At 40.4% G+C, this 21,973-nt stretch overlaps 1 protein-coding gene across 1 annotated transcript in view; it reads right to left on the bottom strand.

Annotated features, from left to right (window-relative positions):
- Window positions 1–21,973, bottom strand: part of LOC128640041 (calcium-binding protein 2-like) — a 364,906-nt gene that overhangs the window by 123,123 nt on the left and 219,810 nt on the right. The window lies entirely within an intron of this gene.

Raw genomic sequence — 21,973 nt, 5'->3', positions numbered from 1 at the left:
AGCCACCATAGAAGAGAATTTCTGGTCTCTTGATTCAGATTCAGGGTAGGGGACAAATCTGAGTAATCCCCATTCCACTGACTTAGCATGCACAATTGCAGCGGTCTGAGGTGTAGGCGTGCAAAAGGTACTATGTCCATTGCCGCTACCATTAAGCCGATCACCTCCATGCATTGAGCTACTGACGGGTGTTGAATGGAATGAAGGACACGGCATGCATCCTGAAGCCTTGTTAACCTGTCTTCTGTCAGGTAAATCTTCATTTCTACAGAATCTATAAGAGTCCCCAAGAATGGAACTCTTGTGAGAGGAAAAAGAGAACTTTTCTTTTCGTTCACTTTCCATCCATGCGACCTTAGAAATGCCAGAACTAACTCTGTATGAGACTTGGCAGTTTGAAAGCTTGAAGCTTGTATTAGAATGTCGTCTAGGTACGGAGCTACCGAAATCCCTCGCGGTCTTAGTACCGCCAGAAGGGCACCCAGAACCTTTGTGAAGATTCTTGGGGCCGTAGCCAATCCGAATGGAAGAGCTACAAACTGGTAGTGCCTGTCTAGGAAGGCAAACCGTAGATACCGTTGATGATCTTTGTGAATCGGTATGTGAAGGTAAGCATCTTTTAAATCCACTGTGGTCATGTACTGACCCTTTTGGATCATAGGTAAGATTGTCCGAATAGTTTCCATTTTGAACGATGGAACTCTTAGGAATTTGTTTAGAATCTTTAAATCTAAGATTGGCCTGAAAGTTCCCTCTTTTTTGGGAACCACAAACAGGTTTGAGTAGAACCCTTGTCCTTGTTCCGACCGCGGAACTGGATGGATCACTCCCATTAATAACAGATCTTGTACACAGCGTAGAAACGCTTCTTTCTTTATCTGGTTTGTTGACAACCTTGACAGATGAAATCTCCCTTTTGGGGGAGATAATTTGAAGTCTAGAAGGTATCCCTGAGATATGATCTCCAGCGCCCAGGGATCCTGAACATCTCTTGCCCAGGCCTGAGCGAAGAGAGAAAGTCTGCCCCCCACTAGATCCGGTCCCGGATCGGGGGCTCTCGGTTCATGCTGTCTTTGGGGCAGCAGCAGGTTTCCTGGCCTGTTTGCCCTTATTCCAGGACTGGTTAGGTTTCCAGCCTTGCCTGTAACGAGCAACAGCTCCTTCCTGTTTTGGTGCAGTGGAGGTTGACGCTGCTCCAGGTTTGAAATTCCGAAAGGGACGAAAATTAGACTGTCTAGCCTTAGCTTTGGCTTTGTCTTGAGGTAGGGCGTGGCCCTTACCTCCTGTAATGTCAGCGATAATTTCTTTCAACCCGGGCCCAAATAAAGACTGCCCCTTGAAAGGTATATTAAGTAATTTAGACTTAGAAGTAACATCAGCTGACCAGGATTTTAGCCACAGTGCTCTACGTGCCTGTATGGCGAATCCAGAGTTCTTAGCCGTAAGTTTGGTTAAATGTACTACGGCCTCCGAAATGAATGAATTGGCTAGTTTAAGGACTCTAAGCCTGTCCATAATGTCGTCTAGCGTAGATGAACTAAGGTTCTCTTCCAGAGACTCAATCCAAAATGCTGCCGCAGCCGTAATCGGCGCGATACATGCAAGGGGTTGCAATATAAAACCTTGTTGAACAAACATTTTCTTAAGGTAACCCTCTAATTTTTTATCCATTGGATCTGAAAAAGCACAGCTATCCTCCACCGGGATAGTGGTACGCTTAGCTAAAGTAGAAACTGCTCCCTCCACCTTAGGGACCGTTTGCCATAAGTCCCGAGTAGTGGCGTCTATTGGAAACATCTTTCTAAATATTGGAGGGGGTGAGAACGGCACACCGGGTCTATCCCACTCCTTAGTAACAATTTCAGTTAATCTCTTAGGTATAGGAAAAACGTCAGTACTCGCCGGTACCGCAAAGTATTTATCCAACCTACACATTTTCTCTGGTATTGCAATGGTGTTACAATCATTGAGAGCTGCTAAGACCTCCCCTAGTAATGCACGGAGGTTCTCCAATTTAAATTTAAAATTTGAAATATCTGAATCCAATCTGTTTGGATCAGAACCGTCACCCACAGAATGAAGCTCTCCGTCCTCATGCTCTGCAAGCTGTGACGCAGTATCAGACATGGCCCTAGTATTGTCAGCGCACTCTGTTCTCACCCCAGAGTGATCACGCTTGCCTCTTAGTTCTGGTAATTTAGACAAAACTTCAGTCATAACAGTAGCCATATCATGTAATGTTATCTGTAATGGCCGCCCAGATGTATTAGGCGCCATAATATCACGCACCTCCCGGGCGGGAGATGCAGGTACTGCCGCGTGAGGCGAGTTAGTCGGCATAACTCTCCCCTCGCAGTTTGGTGAAATTTGTTCACATTGTACAGATTGACTTTTATTTAAAGTAGCATCAATACAGTTAGTACATAAATTTCTATTGGGCTCCACCTTGGCATTGGAACAAATGACACAGATATCATTCTCTGAGTCAGACATGTTTAACACACTAGCAATAACTTGCAACCTGGTTATAATCTTTTTTAACAAAAACGTACTGTGCCTCAAAGAGGTACTTAAACGATTAAATGACAGTTGAGATAATGAACTGAAACAGTTATAGCATCAAGTTTAAAATAACACAACTTTTAGCAAAGGTTTGTTCCCATTAGTAAATAACTAAATTTGACATAAAAAATTATAGAATAACGTTTTTATTCACAGTCAATAAAAATTCTCACAGCTCTGCTGAGAGAATGTACCTCCCTTCAAAGAAGTTTGAAGACCCCTGAGATCTGTCAGTGAACCGGATCATGCAGGAAATATAATAGTAGCTGACTGGAATTTTTTGATGCGTAGCAAAAGAGCGCCAAAAACGGCCCCTCCCCCTCACACACAGCAGTGAGGAGAAACGAAACTGTCACAATTTAAAGCAGACAACTGCCAAGTGGAAAATAATGCCCAAACATTTATTTACTCAGTACCTCAGCAATGTAAACGATTCTACATTCCAGCAAAAACGTTTAACATGACAATATTTATTAAAAGGATTAGTGACCTTTAACAGAGTAGTTCCGGTGAAAAACCATTCCCAGAATACTGAAGTGTATACATACATGTCATTATAACGGTATAGCAGGATTTTTTCATCAATTCCATTCAGAAAATAAAAACTGCTACATACCTCAATGCAGATTCATCTGCCCGCTGTCCCCTGATCTGAAGTCTTTACCTCCCTCAGATGGCCGAGAACAGCAATATGATCTTAACTACTCCGGTTAAAATCATAGTAAAAAACTCTGGTAGATTCTTCTTCAAACTCTGCCAGAGAAGTAATAACACGCTCCGGTGCTATTGTAAAATAACAAACTTTTGATTGAAGTCATAAAAACTAAGTATAATCACCATAGTCCTCTCACACATCCTATCTAGTCGTTGGGTGCAAGAGAATGACTGGGACTGACGTAGAGGGGAGGAGCTATATCAGCTCTGCTGGGTGAATCCTCTTGCATTTCCTGTTGGGGAGGAGTTATATCCCAGAAGTAATGATGACCCGTGGACTGATCGCACATAACAGAAGAAATTATGATTTTATGTACTAAGGACCAGACATATCTAGCATTTTTAGCCTATTAAGCTTATAGCGCTCCCTTCCTCCCTTGTTGTATATTTGCTACTATTTTGCTTTTTGGGAAGTGAGCTTTAGGCATCTCTTCTAGCGCTTGGTTTACAATATCTATTTGTTAAATCCTATTAACCCCAAATAGGATTACTAGTGCTTAACGTCCCAAAAACAGACTTAAGTGATAAAGTGCCATATTCTCCATTCCAAGAAAATAAAACCAGGCACTTACTTGATGATCAATCTGCCCAGCAGTTCCCAATTGCTTAAAAGCCACCACTGCTCTACTGAAGAGACTGACATGGGCTAAGGCTAAACCCCAGGAAAGATCAGAACAAACCTGCTCTGCTTTAAAATAATAAAATCTTGATTGAAGAATCTTCTTTCAGACACCTAAACTTTACCACCTCCTTGCTTTTAACGTAGGCAAAGAAAATGACTGGGGTTTGAGGGAAGGGAGGTGATACTTAAAGGGACACTCAGGTTAAATTAAATTTTCATGATTCAGATACAGCATGTAATTTTAAACAACTTTCCAATTTACTTCCATTAAAAAAAATTTGCACAGCCTTTAATATTTACACTTTTTGAGTCACCAAATCCCACTGAGCATGTGCAAGAATTCACAGACTATACGTATATGCATTTGTGATTGGCTGATTGCTATCACATGGTACAAGGGGAGTGGAAATATACATATCTTTAAAATTTGTTATAAAAAAATCTACTACTCATTTGAAGTTCAGACTAAGTGCTATTGCATTGTCTTGTTATCTTGCATTTGTTGGTTATGCAAATCTAATGTGTTCACTGGTCCTTTGCTGTGGTGCTCTTTGCCTCCTCCTGCTGGCCAGGAGTGATATTCACAATAGTAATTAGAGATGATCAGTGGCGTCCCCCAGGGATCAGTACTGGGCCCTGTTCTTTTTAATATTTTTATAAATGACTTGGAGCAAGGATTATATAGCGACATCTCTATTTTTGCAGATGATACTAAGTTAAGTAAGGTCATTAGGTCAGAGCAGGACAAACTCTCTTTACAAAGGGATTTGCTAAAATTAGAACTATGGGCAAGTGAATGGAAAATGAGATTTAATACGGAAAAATGCAAGGTTCTACATTTTGGAAGTAAAAATAAGCAGGCTACATATTTTTTAAATGGGACAAGACTTAGCCAAACACAGGAGGAAACGGATTTGGGAGTAGTAATAGATAACAAGCTAAAGATGAGTGCACAATGCAGGGCAGCGGCTTCAAAGGCTAATAAGATACTAGCATGTATTAAAAGAGGCATTGATTCAAGGGAGGAAAGCATAATTCTGTCATTATATAAAGCCCTGGTAAGACCTCACCTTGAGTTTGGTGTGCAGTTCTGGGGACCGATTGCTAAAAAAGATATTGCAGAACTAGAAAAAGTTCAGAGAAGGGCCACAAAGCTAATAAGGGGATTGGAGAAATTAACCTATGAGGAGAGGCTAGCCAAACTGGGTCTGTTCTCTTCAGAAAAAAGGCGCTTGAGAGGTGACATGATTACTTTATATAAATATATTCAAGGCCCATATACAGAGATGGCAGAAGCTCTGTTTATTCCAAGAAAATTGTTTCTGACAAGAGGTCATAATTTAAGGTTGGAGGAAAGGAGATTTAATCTCCTGCAACAGAAACGTTTTTTCACTGTAAGAGCAATAACATTGTGGAACTCATTACCAAAGGAGGTAGTGAATGCCAATACCATAGATACATTTAAAAATAGTCTGGATAAATTTCTGTATATAAACAAAATTCATGGATATGATTGCTAGTATTAAATGGGTCACATTTTAATGGGGTTATTTAAGCTTAACTGGAGCTTTTTGTAACTATTTTAGATTTGTATAGGTTGAACTCGATGGACTTCAGTCTTTTTTCAACCTTATCTACTATGTTACTATGTTACTATGACTCACCATGTCATTAGAAAGAAAAGAAAGGGAGCAACGAGTAGTAGTAAATGGATCATACTCAGATTGTACAAAGGTAATTAGTGAAGTACCCCAGGGATCAGTACTTGGCCCTGTTCTTTTTAATATTTTTATTAATGACTTGGAGCACAGATTAAATAGAATAGCAACATGTCTATTTTTGCAGATGATACAAAGTTGTGTAAGGTCATTAGGTCAGTGCAGGATGAACTTGCTTTACAGGGGGATCTACAAAAAGAAAAGAATGGGCAGATAAATGTAAGATAAATGTAAAATGAGATTTAATACTGGAAAATGCAAGGTTCTACATTTTGAAAGAACAAATAAGCAGGCAACATATTATTTAAAGGGACAGTAAAGGTTCAGAATAATGTTATATAATTCTGCACACAGTGCAGAATTATATAACATTATTTAAGCGGTAACTTGAAAAATTTAAAAGTATTTTCAGAATTTTCATTGAACGTTGGACTCCGCTCTAGGATTTACTGAGTGGGTCTTGAGTATCCAAAGCGCTTCATGGGCTTGCTGGTTAGTCACGGTCGCGCTATTGGAATAAATGTAGCTCGCTCCCGCTCTGGTCTAGTAGCGGTTCTGGGGACCAATCTAAAAAAAAACGACATTGCAGACTTTTGAGGTGCTTAAAAGGTGACATGATTACTTCAACGTTACATTTATGTCCATGGTCGCTCACCCCACAAGGTCTGAGCTTGGGGGGGATGATATGGTACAGAGTGCTAGGCAGAGTTGTGGATGAGGTGTATTTAGGACACAGTGTTTTAAGAAATCACTAACCTGATATGTGGGATAATACAGGCAGCCCCAGGGAAAGACTGTTACTAACCTGTTTTAGTTATTGTGTATTATGGGTTCCCTGGGGTGGAGTATTGGGAATAGACGAGTGGGCCAATTCTCCACTCCACTAATAGGGTGATTGATTGTACAGGATCCAGTCCAGATTTTACAGGGTCCTTTCTCACTGTGTTAATTAATTTGATTAGGTTCACCTGGAGTGTGTTAAAAGGCTATAAAGACAGTCCAACAATGAGCATTGTGTAAACACTATTATTTCTGATATTCGTAACCGTGACTCAGATAGAATGGCTCAGGTAAAGTGATCACATGGACATTCATGATCACATAGACATTAGTTTAGATAAGTCCAGTCCCTGGGTACTGAAGCTGCTTTGTCTGTTCAGTGTGCTGTGCACAAAACTTTCTCCATATAGACCAGCGTACGATAAGCTTGAGTCTGAAAGAGGGTACTGTGAACGAGCGAATCATCAGACAGCCTTACCGAAAGCAGTCATTCCCTTGGTCCTTCATAACGTGTATCAAGACATGTAGCCAATCAGGAGAGAGAGGGGTGAAGGACATATAGATACAGCATTTTAGCCTCCGCTGTGCTACACTCCTGGGTCATCAAACATATCTGTTGCTGTGCTCCTCACATTGAACATATTTGTTGTTGTGCTCCTCGCATTGAACATATTTGTTGCTGCTAAATTTTAACAGCTGGTGCTCCTCACTTTGAACAGATTTGTTGCTAATACAGCTATAAATGTCTAGTTAAGTGAGTAATTAGGGAGATCTGTTTAATTATAGTGAAGGAAAGTGCTGGAGTATATTATACTGGAATGAACCAATGTTAAAAGACTGTTGCTATTTGGATTATATGCTAGACTATATTTTAAAAACTCACTGTTAGTTTGATTTTCTTTAATACTGCTGTGATCTACAAATAAACAAGCTGCATTTTGACAACAGATTAGATGTGTTTTTCTTAATACCCTACTCTATATAAACACTCTGCGGCCACATTGTTAGGTACAGCTACCTAGTAGTTGAGCCTCCTTTAGCCTTCAAAACAGCCTGAATTTGTCTAGGCATGGATTCAACAAGATGCTGAAAACGTTGTGGAAGTATTGTGAACCATGCAGACATGAGTGTGTCACGCAACCACTGGAGATTCGATGAAGGTGTAGGCCTGCAGCGAATAGCCCTTTCCAGCTCATCCCAAAGATGTTCAATAGGCTTGAGATCAGGGGACTGAGTGGGACACTGCAGCAAAGAAAAGTCATTGTCATGTTCCAGGAACCATCCCATAGTGATGCAGGCTTTGTGCACCAATGCATTATCCTGCTGGAAGTAACCATCTTCTTGAGGATAAACTGTCAACATGAACAGATGCACTTGGTCAGCAATGATGTTTATGTACTCTGTGGCATTCAGACGTGAATCTAGAGTATCAATGGATCCAATGTGTGCCAGGAAAACACCATAACACCGACCCACCTCCTTGCACAGTTTTCATCAGACATGACAGGTCCATGGATTCATGCTTTGCAAAATTTGGAGCATGCCATTAACATCACGCATTAGGAACTTCGACTTGTCAGACCAAGCATACCTTTTTCCAGTCTTTGATGGTCCAGTGTTGGTCTTGTTGTGCCCACAGAAGGCATGCTCTTTTGTTCTTCTCTGATAACAACGGCACCCAATGTGGCAGACGGCTGTTGTAGCCCATCCGCAACAAGGTTTGCCTAGTGGTGCATTACGATATGTTTTTCTCCGCACCAAGGTTGACTTCTGACGTGATTTACTAAATTGTGGCCTGTCTGTTTGCTTGCAGAAGTCTAGCCATCTGCCTCTGACCTATCTCATCAACGAGCATTTTTTATTTCGCAGGACTTCCGCTAACTGGATGTTTTTTGTTTATTGCACTATTCTCGACACACTCTTGAAACTGTGGTATGTGAAAAGTTCAGGATTACTGCTGTTTCAGATACGCTTCTCCAGCACGTCTTGCCTACCTACTATCATGCCACATTCAAAATCTATTAGATCCCTGCTCTTGTACACATAACTGATAGTAGGAAGGTTGTTCTGCTGTATTTATAACAAAACTATGGCCATGTGACATGCAACATAGTTGAATGAACCATTTGTGTGCACAGCAGGGCTGTACATAATTAAGTGGCCAAAATGTGTAAGTATATACATACATACATATATACACACACACATACAGTACATATTAAAATAATATATATGTCTATTATGTTGTCAGTTTGAAGAAATACAGATCAGACAAAGTAGATTCTTCTATTGGTATTCTAGGTGTTTTAATAAGTAAATGTAAGACTCCAAACATTTTTTGTATCAAAATCCTAATAAAGGATTTGATATTTGGTAAATAGAGTCCCTGTTGCTAAAAACCCCTGTATCTTTATTTTAACTTGATTAAAATCCAAAAAAGATTAAAATAAAAATCTACATAAAAAAAAAACTTTGATGCCGCTAACTAGTATACGATATAAGGTCAAAGTCTTAGACCAAAGAGTACCTAATAACAAATACTGTATAGTTATTTTGAAGTGGATGAGTTTTTTTGTTTTTGCTATTGTATTGTTTGCTATTGTTTTTGCTATTTTACTTATTACTTCTTAATATATAGTGCCCTTCTGTTTGCTTCATTTCTTCTATGGACTCATATCTGTGACTGAGGAGGGGCAGCCATATTATTGCTATTAGATTGCTATTGTTATCACAAAAAGTGCAAATGGGATATTGACGGTGTGATAATTTTTACTGCTAGAATCCGTATTACCATTTGGATGAGTTAACTTGCACAAACTGAAGATCAGTACTGCTCCCTATGCTTTCAATGACAAGCCAAAGCAGAAACCTGCGATTGTATTACAAGTTTGTGGTTAATTATTATGCTTGAGAGATAATAACATTAACAATGGAAATAATAAACAAAGTTGAAAGCTCTGGTAAAGTCATTGTGACTGCTCACAAGGGACTTCATAAACCAAAAAAAACATAATTTATGTAAGAACTTACCTGATAAATTCATTTCTTTCATATTAGCAAGAGTCCATGAGCTAGTGACGTATGGGATATACATTCCTACCAGGAGGGGCAAAGTTTCCCAAACCTCAAAATGCCTATAAATACACCCCTCACCACACCCACAATTCAGTTTAACGAATAGCCAAGATGTGGGGTGATAAGAAAAAAGTGCGAAAGCATATAAAATAAGGAATTGGAATAATTGTGCTTTATACAAAAAAATCATAACCACCGCAAAAAAGGGCGGGCCTCATGGACTCTTGCTAATATGAAAGAAATTAATTTATCAGGTAAGTTCTTACATAAATTATGTTTTCTTTCATGTAATTAGCAAGAGTCCATGAGCTAGTGACGTATGGGATAATGATTACCCAAGATGTGGATCTTTCCACACAAGAGTCACTAGAGAGGGAGGGATAAAATAAAGACAGCCAATTCCTGCTGAAAATAATCCACAACCAAAATAAGTTTAATGAAAAACATAAACAGAAGATTCAAACTGAAACGCTGCCTGAAGTACTTTTCTACCAAAAACTGCTTCAGAGGAAGAAAATACATCAAAATGGTAGAATTTAGTAAAAGTATGCAAAGAGGACCAAGTTGCTGCTTTGCAAATCTGATCAATCGAAGCTTCATTCCTAAACGCCCAGGAAGTAGAAACTGACCTAGTAGAATGAGCTGTAATCCTTTGAGGCGGAGTTTTACCCGACTCAACATAGGCATGATGCCAAAGAAATGGCAGAAGCTTTCTGGCCTTTTCTAGAACCGGAAAAGATAACAAATAGACTAGAAGTCTTTCGGAAAGACTTAGTAGCTTCAACATAATATTTCAAAGCTCTAACAACATCCAAAGAATGCAACGATTTCTCCTTAGAATTCTTAGGATTAGGACATAATGAAGGAACCACAATTTCTCTACTAATGTTGTTGGAATTCACAACTTTAGGTAAAAATTCAAAAGAAGTTCGCAACACCGCCTTATCCTGATGAAAAATCAGAAAAGGAGACTCACAAGAAAGAGCAGATAATTCAGAGACTCTTCTGGCAGAAGAGATCGCCAAAAGGAACAAAACTTTCCAAGAAAGTAATTTAATGTCCAATGAATGCATAGGTTCAAACGGAGGAGCTTGAAGAGCCCCCAGAACCAAATTCAAACTCCAAGGAGGAGAAATTGACTTAATGACAGGTTTTATACGAACCAAAGCTTGTACAAAACAATGAATATCAGAAAGATTAGCAATCTTTCTGTGAAAAAGAACAGAAAGAGCAGAGATTTGTCCTTTCAAAGAACTTGCGGATAAACCTTTATCTAAACCATCCTGAAGAAACTGTAAAATTCTCGGAATTCTAAAAGAATGCCAAGAAAAATGATGAGAAAGACACCAAGAAATATAAGTCTTCCAGACTCTATAATATATCTCTCTAGATACAGATTTACGAGCCTGTAACATAGTATTAATCACAGAGTCAGAGAAACCTCTTTGACCAAGAATCAAGCGTTCAATCTCCATACCTTTAAATTTAAGGATTTGAGATCCTGATGGAAAAAAGGACCTTGCGACAGAAGGTCTGGTCTTAGCGGAAGAGTCCACGGATGGCAAGAGGCCATCCGGACAAGATCCGCATACCAAAACCTGTGAGGCCATGCCGGAGCTACCAACAGAACAAACGAGCATTCCTTCAGAATCTTGGAGATTACTCTTGGAAGAAGAACTAGAGGCGGAAAGATATAGGCAGGATGATACTTCCAAGGAAGTGATAATGCATCCGCTGCTTCCGCCTGAGGATCCCGGGATCTGGACAGATACCTGGGAAGTTTCTTGTTTAGATGAGACGCCATCAGATCTATTTCTGGAAGCTCCCACATTTGAACAATCTGAAGAAATACCTCTGGGTGAAGAGACCATTCGCCCGGATGCAACGTTTGGCGACTGAGATAATCCGCTTCCCAATTGTCTATACCTGGGATATGAACCGCAGAGATTAGACAGGAGCTGGATTCCGCCCAAACCAAAATTCGAGATACTTCTTTCATAGCCAGAGGACTGTGAGTCCCTCCTTGATGATTGATGTATGCCACAGTTGTGACATTGTCTGTCTGAAAACAAATGAACGATTCTCTCTTCAGAAGAGGCCAAAACTGAAGAGCTCTGAAAATTGCACGGAGTTCCAAAATATTGATCGGTAATCTCACCTCCTGAGATTCCCAAACTCCTTGTGCCGTCAGAGATCCCCACACAGCTCCCCAACCTGTGAGACTTGCATCTGTTGAAATTACAGTCCAGGTCGGAAGCACAAAAGAAGCCCCCTGAATTAAACGATGGTGATCTGTCCACCACGTTAGAGTGTCGTACAATCGGTTTTAAAGATATTAATTGAGATATCTTTGTGTAATCCTTGCACCATTGATTCAGCATACAGAGCTGAAGAGGTCGCATGTGAAAACGAGCAAAGGGGATCGCGTCCGATGCAGCAGTCATAAGACCTAGAATTTCCATGCATAAGGCTACCGAAGGGAATGATTGTAACTGAAGGTTTCGACAAGCTGAGATCAATTTTAGACGTCTCTTGTCTGTCAAAGACAGAGTCATGGACACTGAATCTATCTGGAAACCCAGAAAGGTTACCCTTGTCTGAGGAGTCAATGAACTTTTTGGTGAATTGATCCTCCAACCATGATCTTGAAGAAACAACACAAGTCGATTCGTATGAGATTCTGCTAAATGTAAAGACTGAGCAAGTACCAAGATATCGTCCAAATAAGGAAATACCACAATACCCTGTTCTCTGATTACAGTCAGAAGGGCACCGAGAACCTTTGTAAAAATTCTTGGAGCTGTAGCTAGGCCAAACAGCAGAGCCACAAACTGGTAATGCTTGTCCAGAAAAGAGAATCTCAGGAACTGATAATGATCTGGATGAATCGGAATATGCAGATATGCATTCTGTAAATCTATTGTGGACATATAATGCCCTTGCTGAACAAAAGGCAAGATAGTCCTTACAGTTACCATTTTGAACGTTGGTATCCTTACATAACGATTCATTATTTTTAGATCCAGAACTGGTCTGAAGGAATTCTCCTTCTTTGGTACAATGAAGAGATTTGAATAAAACCCCATCCCCTGTTCCAGAACTGGAACTGGCATAATTACTCCAGCCAACTCTAGATCTGAAACACAATTCAGAAATGCTTGAGCTTTCACTGGATTTACTGGGACACGGGAAAGAAAAAATCTCTTTGCAGGAGGTCTCATCTTGAAACCAATTATGTACCCTTCTGAAACAATGTTCTGAATCCAAAGATTGTGAACAGAATTGATCCAAATTTCTTTGAAAAAACGTAACCTGCCCCCTACCAGCTGAGCTGGAATGAGGGCCGCACCTTCATGTGGACTTAGAAGCTGGCTTTGCTTTTCTAGAAGGCTTGGATTTATTCCAGACTGGAGATGGTTTCCAAACTGAAACTGCTCCTGAGGATGAAGGATCAGGCTTTTGTTCTTTGTTGAAATGAAAGGAACGAAAACGATTATTAGCCCTGTTCTTACCCTTAGATTTTTTATCCTGTGGTAAAAAAGTTCCTTTCCCACCAGTAACAGTTGAGATAATAGAATCCAACTGAGAACCAAATAATTTGTTACCCTGGAAAGAAATGGAAAGTAGAGTTGATTTAGAAGCCATATCAGCATTCCAAGTTTTAAGCCATAAAGCTCTTCTAGCTAAAATAGCTAGAGACATAAACCTGACATCAACTCTGATAATATCAAAAATGGCATCACAGATGAAATTATTAGCATGTTGAAGAAGAATAATAATATTATGAGAATCATGATCTGTTACTTGTTGCGCTAAAGTTTCCAACCAAAAAGTTGAAGCTGCAGCAACATCAGCCAATGATATAGCAGGTCTAAGAAGATTACCTGAACACAGATAAGCTTTTCTTAGAAAGGATTCAATTTCCCTATCTAAAGGATCCTTAAACGAAGTACCATCTGACGTAGGAATAGTAGTCCGTTTAGCAAGGGTAGAAATAGCCCCATCAACTCTAGGGATTTTGTCCCAAAATTCTAATCTGTCAGACGGCACAGGATATAATTGCTTAAAACGATGAATTACCCAATTTATCCCATTCTCTGGAAACTACTTCAGAAATAGCATTAGGAACAGGAAAAACTTCTGGAATAACCACAGGAGATTTAAAGACCTTATCTAAACGTTTAGAATTAGTATCAAGAGGACCAGAATCCTAAATTTCTAAAGCAATTAGTACTTCTTTAAGTAAAGAACGAATAAATTCAATTTTAAATAAATATAAAGATTTATCAGCATCAATCTCTGAGACAGAATCCTCTGAACCAGAAGAGTCATCAGAATCAGAATGATGATGTTCATTTAAAAATTCATCTGTATAAAGAGAAGTTTTAAAAGATTTTTTATGTTTACTAGAAGGAGGAATAACAGACATAGCCTTCTTGATGGATTCAGAAACAAAATCTCTTATGTTATCAGGAACATTCTGAACCTTAGATGTTGATGGAACTGCAACAGGTAAAGGTACATTACTAAAGGAAATATTATCTGCATTAACAAGTTTGTCATGACAATTAATACAAACAACAGCTGGAGGAATAGCTACCAAAAGTTTACAGCAGATACACTTAGCTTTGGTAGTTCCAGCACTAGGCAGCGATTTTCCTGAAGTATCTTCTGACTCGGATGCAACGTGAGACATCTTGCAATATGTAAGAGAAAAAACAACATATAAAGCAAAATAGATCAAATTCCTTAAATGACAGTTTCAGGAATGGGAAAAAAATGCCAATGAACAAGCTTCTAGCAACCAGAAGCAAAGAAAAAATGAACTTAAATAATTTGGAGACAAAAGCGACGCCCATATTTTTTGGCGCCAAATAAGACGCCCACATTATTTGGCGCCTAAATCCTTTTTGGCGCCAAATATGACGCCACATCCGGAACGCCGACATTTTTGGCGCAAAAGAACGTAAAAAATGACGCAACTTCCGGCGACACGTATGACGCTGGAAACAGAAAAGATTTTTTGCGTCAAAAAAGTCCGCGCCAAGAATGACGCAATAAAATGAAGCATTTTCAGTCCCCGCGAGCCTAACAGCCCACAGGGAAAAAGTCAAATTTTTTAAGGTAAGAAAAAATAATTGATTCAAGTGCATTATCCAAAATATGAAACTGACTGTCTGAAAATAAGGAATGTTGAACATCCTGAGACAAGGCAAATAAATGTTTGAATACATATATATAGAACTTTATAAACAAAGTGCCCAACCATAGCTTAGAGTGTCACAGAAAATAAGACTTACTTACCCCAGGACACTCATCTACATGTTTGTAGAAAGCCAAACCAGTACTGAAACGAAAATCAGCAGAGGTAATGGTATATATATAAGAGTATATTGTCGATCTGAAAAGGGAGGTAAGAGATGAATCTCTACGACCGATAACAGAGAACCTATGAAATAGACCCCGTAGAAGGAGATCACTGCATTCAAAATAGGCAATACTCTCCTCACATCTCTCTGACATTCACTGCACGCTGAGAGGAAAACCGGGCTCCAACTTGCTGCGGAGCGCATATCAACGTAGAATCTAGCACAAACTTACTTCACCACCTCCATAGGAGCCAAAGTTTGTAAAACTGAATTGTGGGTGTGGTGAGGGGTGTATTTATAGGCATTTTGAGGTTTGGGAAACTTTGCCCCTCCTGGTAGGAATGTATATCCCATACGTCACTAGCTCATGGACATGGTGTATCCAGTCCACGGATCATCCATTACTTGTGGGATATTCTCCTTCCCAACAGGAAGTTGCAAGAGGATCACCCACAGCAGAGCTGCTACATAGCTCCTCCCCTAACTGCCATATCCAGTCATTCGACCGAAACAAGGCGAGAAAGGAGAAACCATAGGGTGCAGTGGTGACTGTAGTTTAAATTAAAATTTAGACCTGCCTTAAAAGGACAGGGCGGGCCGTGGACTGGATACAGCACAAGAGAAATAAATTTATCAGGTAAGCATAAATTATGTTTTCTCATGTAAGGTGTATCCAGTCCACGGATCATCCATTACTTGTGGGATACCAATACCAAAGCTAAAGTACACGGATGAAGGGAGGGACAAGGCAGGCTTAAATGGAAGGAACCACTGCCTGTAGAACCTTTCTCCCAAAAATAGCCTCCGAAGAAGCAAAAGTATCAAATTTGTAAAATTTTGAAAAAGTATGAAGCGAAGACCAAGTCGCCGCCTTGCAAATCTGTTCAACAGAAGCCTCATTTTTAAAGGCCCAGGTGGAAGCCACAGCTCTAGTAGAATGAGCTGTAATCCTTTCAGGGGGCTGCTGTCCAGCAGTCTCATAGGCTAAGCGTATTACGCTCCGAAGTCAAAAAGAAAGAGAGGTTGCCGAAGCTTTTTGACCTCTCCTCTGTCCAGAGTAAACAACAAACAGTGTAGATGTTTGGTGAAAATATTTAGTAGCTTGTAAGTAAAACTTCAAAGCACGGACCACGTCCAGATTATGTAAAAGACGTTCCTTCTTTGAAGAAGGATTAGGACACAATGATGGAACAACAATCTCTTGATTGATATTCTTGTTAGAAACTACCTTAGGTAAAAACCCAGGTTTTGTACGCAGAACTACTTTATCTGAATGGAAAATCAGATAAGGAGAATCACATTGTAAAGCAGATAACTCAGAGACTCTCCGAGCCAAGGAAATAGCCATCAAAAACAGAACTTTCCAAAACAAAAGTTTAATATCAATGGAATGAAGGGGTTCAAACGGAACCCCTTGAAGAACTTTAAGAACCAAGTTTAAGCTCCATGGGGGAGCAACAGGTTTAAACACAGGCTTGATTCTAACCAAAGCCTGACAAAAAGCTTGAACGTCTGGAACTTCAGCCAGACGCTTGTGCAAAAGAATAGACAGAGCAGAAATCTGTCCCTTTAAAGAACTAGCTGATAATCCTTTTTCCAAACCCTCTTGGAGAAAGGACAATATCCTAGGAATCCTAACCTTACTCCATGAGTAATTCTTGGATTCACACCAATAAAGGTATTTACGCCATATCTTATGGTAGATTTTCCTGGTGACAGGCTTTCGTGCCTGTATTAGGGTATCAATGACTGACTCGGAGAAGCCACGCTTTGATAAAATCAAGCGTTCAATCTCCATGCAGTCAGTCTCAGAGAAATTAGATTCGGATGATTGAAAGGACCTTGTAGTAGAAGGTCTTGTCTCAGAGGCAGGGTCCATGGTGGAAAGGATGACATGTCCACTAGGTCTGCATACCAGGTCCTGTGTGGCCACGCAGGCGCTATCAAGATCACCGATGCTCTCTCCTGTTTGATTTTGGCAATCAGTCGAGGGAGCAGAGGAAACGGTGGAAACACATAAGCCAGGTTGAAGAACCAAGGCGCTGCTAGAGCATCTATCAGTGCCGCTTCTGGGTCCCTAGACCTGGATCCGTAACAAGGAAGTTTGGCGTTCTGGCGAGACGCCATGCGATCCAGTTCTGGTTTGCCCCAACGATGAACCAATTGAGCAAACACCTCCGGATGGAATTCCCACTCCCCCGGATGAAAAGTCTGACGACTTAGAAAATCCGCCTCCCAGTTCTCTACACCTGGGATATGGATTGCTGATAGGTGGCAAGAGTGAGTCTCTGCCCAGCGAATTATCTTGGAGACTTCCAGCATCGCTAGGGAACTACTGGTTCCCCCTTGATGGTTGATGTAAGCCACAGTCGTGATGTTGTCCGACTGAAATCTAATGAACCTCAGGGTTGCTAACTGAGGCCAAGCTAGAAGAACATTGAATATTGCTCTTAACTCCAGAATATTTATTGGGAGGAGTTTCTCCTCCTGAGTCCACGATCCCTGAGCCTTCAGGGAATTCCAGACTGCACCCCAACCTAGAAGGCTGGCATCTGTTGTTACAATTGTCCAATCTGGCCTGCGAAAGGTCATACCTTTGGACAGATGGACCCGAGAATCTCTGGTCTCTTGATCCATATTTAGCAGAGGGGACAAATCTGTGTAATCCCCATTCCACTGACTGAGCATGCATAGTTGCAGCGGTCTGAGATGTAGGCGCGCAAATGGCACTATGTCCATCGCCGCAACCATTAAGCCGATTACTTCCATACACTGAGCCACCGAAGGGCGCGGAATAGAATGAAGAACACGGCAAGATTTTAGAAGCTTTGATAACCTGGACTCTGTCAGGTAAATCTTCATTTCTACAGAATCTATCAGAGTCCCTAGGAAGGAGACTCTTGTGAGTGGGGATAGAGAACTCTTTTCCTCGTTCACCTTCCACCCATGTGACCTGAGAAATGCCAGAACTATGTCCGTATGTGACTTGGCAATCTGAAAGCTTGACGCCTGTATCAGGATGTCGTCCAGATAAGGGGCCACTGATATACCTTGCGGTCTTAGAACCGCCAGAAGTGATCCCAGAACCTTTGTAAAGATTCTTGGAGCTGTAGCTAAACCGAAGGGAAGAGCCACAAATTGGTAATGCCTGTCCAGAAAGGCAAACCTTAGGAACCGATGATGATCTTTGTGAATCGGTATGTGAAGGTAAGCATCCTTCAAATCCACTGTGGTCATGTATTGACCCTCCTGGATCATAGGTAGGATGGTCCGAATAGTTTCCATTTTGAACGATGGAACTCTGAGGAATTTGTTTAAGATCTTTAGATCCTAAATGGGTCTGAAGGTTCCCTCTTTTTTGTGAATCACAAACAGATTTGAATAAAAACCCTGTCCCTGTTCCGTCTGTGGAACTGGACAGATCACTCACATAATTAGGAGGTCTTGCACACAGCGTAAGAATGCCTCTCTCTTTATCTGGTTTACAGATAATCTCGAAAGGTGAAATCTCCCTTGAGGGGGGGAAGCTTTGAAGTCCAGAAGATATCCCTGAGATATGATCTCCAACACCCAGGGATCTTGAACATCTCTTGCCCACGCCTGGGCGAAGAGAGAAAGTCTGCCCCCTACTAGATCCGTTACGGGATAGGGGGCCGTTCCTTCATGCTGTCTTAGAGGCAGCAGCAGGCTTTCTGGCCTGCTTGCCCTTGTTCCAGGACTGGTTAGGTTTCCAGCCCGGCTTGGATCGAGCAAAAGTTCCCTCTTGTCTTGTAGCAGAGGAAGTTGATGCTGCACCTGCCTTGAAGTTTCGAAAGGCACGAAAATTAGACTGTTTGGCCTTTGATTTGGCCCTGTCCTGAGGAAGGGCATGACCCTTACCTCCAGTAATGTCAGCAATAATTTCCTTCAAACCAGGCCCGAATACGGTCTGCCCCTTGAAGGGAATGTTAAGTAATTTAGACTTTGAAGTCACATCAGCTGACCAAGATTTAAGCCATAGCGCCCTACGCGCCTGGATGGCGAATCCAGAATTCTTAGCCGTTAGTTTAGTCAAATGAACAATGACATCAGAAACAAAAGAATTAGCTAGCTTAAGTGTTCTAAGCTTGTCAAGTATTTCAGTCAATGGAGTAGCTGTCTGAAAGGCCTCTTCCAGAGACTTAAACCAGAACGCCGCAGCAGCAGTGACAGGCGCAATGCATGCAAGGGGCTGCAGGATAAAACCTTGTTGAATAAACATTTTCTTAAGGTAACCTAATTTTTTATCCATTGGATCTGAAAAAGCACAACTGTCCTTGACAGGGATAGTGGTACGCTTTGCTAAAGTAGAAACTGCTCCCACCACCTTAGGGACCGTTTGCCATAAGTCCCGTGTGGTGGCGTCTATTGGAAACATTTTTCTAAAAATAGGAGGGGGGTGAAAACGGCACACCGGGTCTATCCCACTCCTTATTAATAATTTCTGTAAACCTTTTAGGTATTGGAAAAACATCAGTACACACCGGCACTGCATAGTATTTATCCAGTCTACACAATTTCTCTGGCACAGCAATTGTGTCACAGTCATTCAGAGCAGCTAACACCTCCCCAAGCAATACACGGAGGTTCTCAAGCTTAAATTTAAAAGTAGAAATATCTGAATCAGGTTTCCCCGAATCAGAAATGTCACCCACAGACTGAAGCTCTCCTTCCTCAGCTTCTGCATATTGTGACGCAGTATCAGACATGGGCCTTAAAGCATCTGCGCGCTCTGTACTACGTCTAACCCCAGAGCTATCGCGCTTTCCTCTGAATTCAGGCAGTCTGGCTAATACAGCTGACAGGGTATTATCTATGATTGCCGCCATGTCCTGCAAAGTAATCGCTATGGGCGTCTTTCATGTACTTGGCGCCATTTTAGCGTGAGTCCCTTGAGCGGGAGTCAAAGGGTCCGACACGTGGGGAGAGTTAGTCGGCATAACTTCCCCCTCATCAGAATCCTCTGGTGATAAATTTTTTAAAGATAAAAGCTGATCTTTATTGTTTAAAGTGAAATCAATACATTTAGTACACATTCTCATATGGGGTTCCACCATGGCTTTTAAACATAATGAACAAGGAGTTTCCTCTATGTCAGACATGTTTATACAGACTAGCAATGAGACTAGCAAGCTTGGAAAACACTTTAAATCAAGTTAAACAAGCAATATAAAAAACGTTACTGTGCCTTTAAGAGAAACAAATTTTGCTAAAATTTGAAATAACAGTGAAAAAAGGCAGTTAAACTAACGAAATTTTTACAGTGTATGTAACAAGTTAGCAGAGCATTGCACCCACTTGCAAATGGATGATTAACCCCTTAATACAAAAAACGGATTAACAAAATGAAAAAAACGTTTTTAAACAGTCACAACAACTGCCACAGCTCCACTGTGGCTTTACCTTCCTCAATACACGACTTTTGAAGCCTTTTGAGCCCTTCAGAGATGTCCTATAGCATGCAGGGGACTGCTGAGGGAAGCTGAATGTCTCTGTCTGTAATTTTAACTGCGCAAAAAAGCGCTAAAATAGGCCCCTCCCACTCATATTACAACAGTGGAAAGCCTCAGGAAACTGTTTCTAGGCAAAAATCAAGCCAGCCATGTGGAAAAAACTAGGCCCCAATAAGTTTTATCACCAAAGCATATATAAAAACGATTAAACATGCCAGCAAACGTTTTATATTGCACATTAATCAGAGTATATACCTCTGATAGCAAGCCTGATACTAGTCGCTATTAAATCACTGTATTTAGGCTTAACTTACATTAATCCGGTATCAGCAGCATTTTCTAGCAATTCCATCCCTAGAAAAACTTAAACTGCACATACCTTATTGCAGGATACCCTGCACGCCATTCTCCCTCTGAAGTTACCTCACTCCTCAGACATATGTGAGAACAGCAGTGGATCTTAGTTACTTCTGCTAAGATCATAGAAAAACGCAGGCAGATTCTTCTTCTAAATGCTGCCTGAGATAAAATAGTACAACTCCGGTACCATTTAAAACCAATAAACTTTTGATTGAAGAAAAAACTAACTATATTACACCACTTTCCTCTTACTACCTCCAGCTATGTTGAGAGTTGCAAGAGAATGACTGGATATGGCAGTTAGGGGAGGAGCTATGTAGCAGCTCTGCTGTGGGTGATCCTCTTGCAACTTCCTGTTGGGAAGGAGAATATCCCACAAGTAATGGATGATCCGTGGACTGGATACACCTTACAAGAGAAATGGACCTTTTAATATTTATTTTCACACTATCTCAAGGCTTTTTAGGAAGGAACATTGCTTTTGTGTCTAGGTAAAACACACTGATATCATTTTATATGCTCTTGTGATACAATGATCTAGGCAATTAAAGGGACACTGAACCCCAAAAAAATATTTTGTGATTCAGATAGAGCATGACATTTTAAGCAACTTTCTAATTTACTCCTATTATCAAATGTTCTTCATTCTCTTGGTATCTTTATTTGAAATGCAGGAATGTAAGTTTAGATGCAGGCCCATTTTTGGTAAACAAAAAAGCTTAGATGCCTTCTTTTTCAAATAAAGATAGCAAGCGAACAAAGAAAAATTGATAATAGGAGTAAATGAGAAAGTTGCTTAAAATTGCATGCTCTATCTGAATCACAAAATAACATTTTTGGGTTCAGTGTCCCTTTAAGGATATATTCATATCTGTTTCATAGTCCTACTCTATTGGTGTCAACATTTTAGATTTGTGTTTTATTGTTAGTAATATAATCCAGTACTAATTGACATTGATCTTATGGAGTCCAATAATGAAAGTCGTTATTTGAAACAAAGTGATCACCTGGGATATCAAGCTCACTTATTTACACAGCCTAATTAAAATGTGACATCCCTTGTTGTCTATTGTTATGAGGACAAATGCAAGATGTCAATTTAATATTCCACCTATGACTCAAACACAAGCAGGGCAGGACTCCAGTGTAATTATATGTATAGTCAGCTTTATATGCAAATAGCCAGAGTGACAGTAAAGTCAAAATTTAACTTCCATGGTTCACACAGAGCTTGTCATTTTATTTTTTTCCCAGTTACTTCTATTATCATATGTGCTTATCTCCTTGGTATTCTTTGTTGAG

Source organism: Bombina bombina, chromosome 9 (assembly GCF_027579735.1).
Source record: "Bombina bombina isolate aBomBom1 chromosome 9, aBomBom1.pri, whole genome shotgun sequence".
Taxonomy (NCBI): Eukaryota; Metazoa; Chordata; class Amphibia; order Anura; family Bombinatoridae; genus Bombina; species Bombina bombina.
This window is presented reverse-complemented; position numbering and strand designations above follow the sequence as displayed.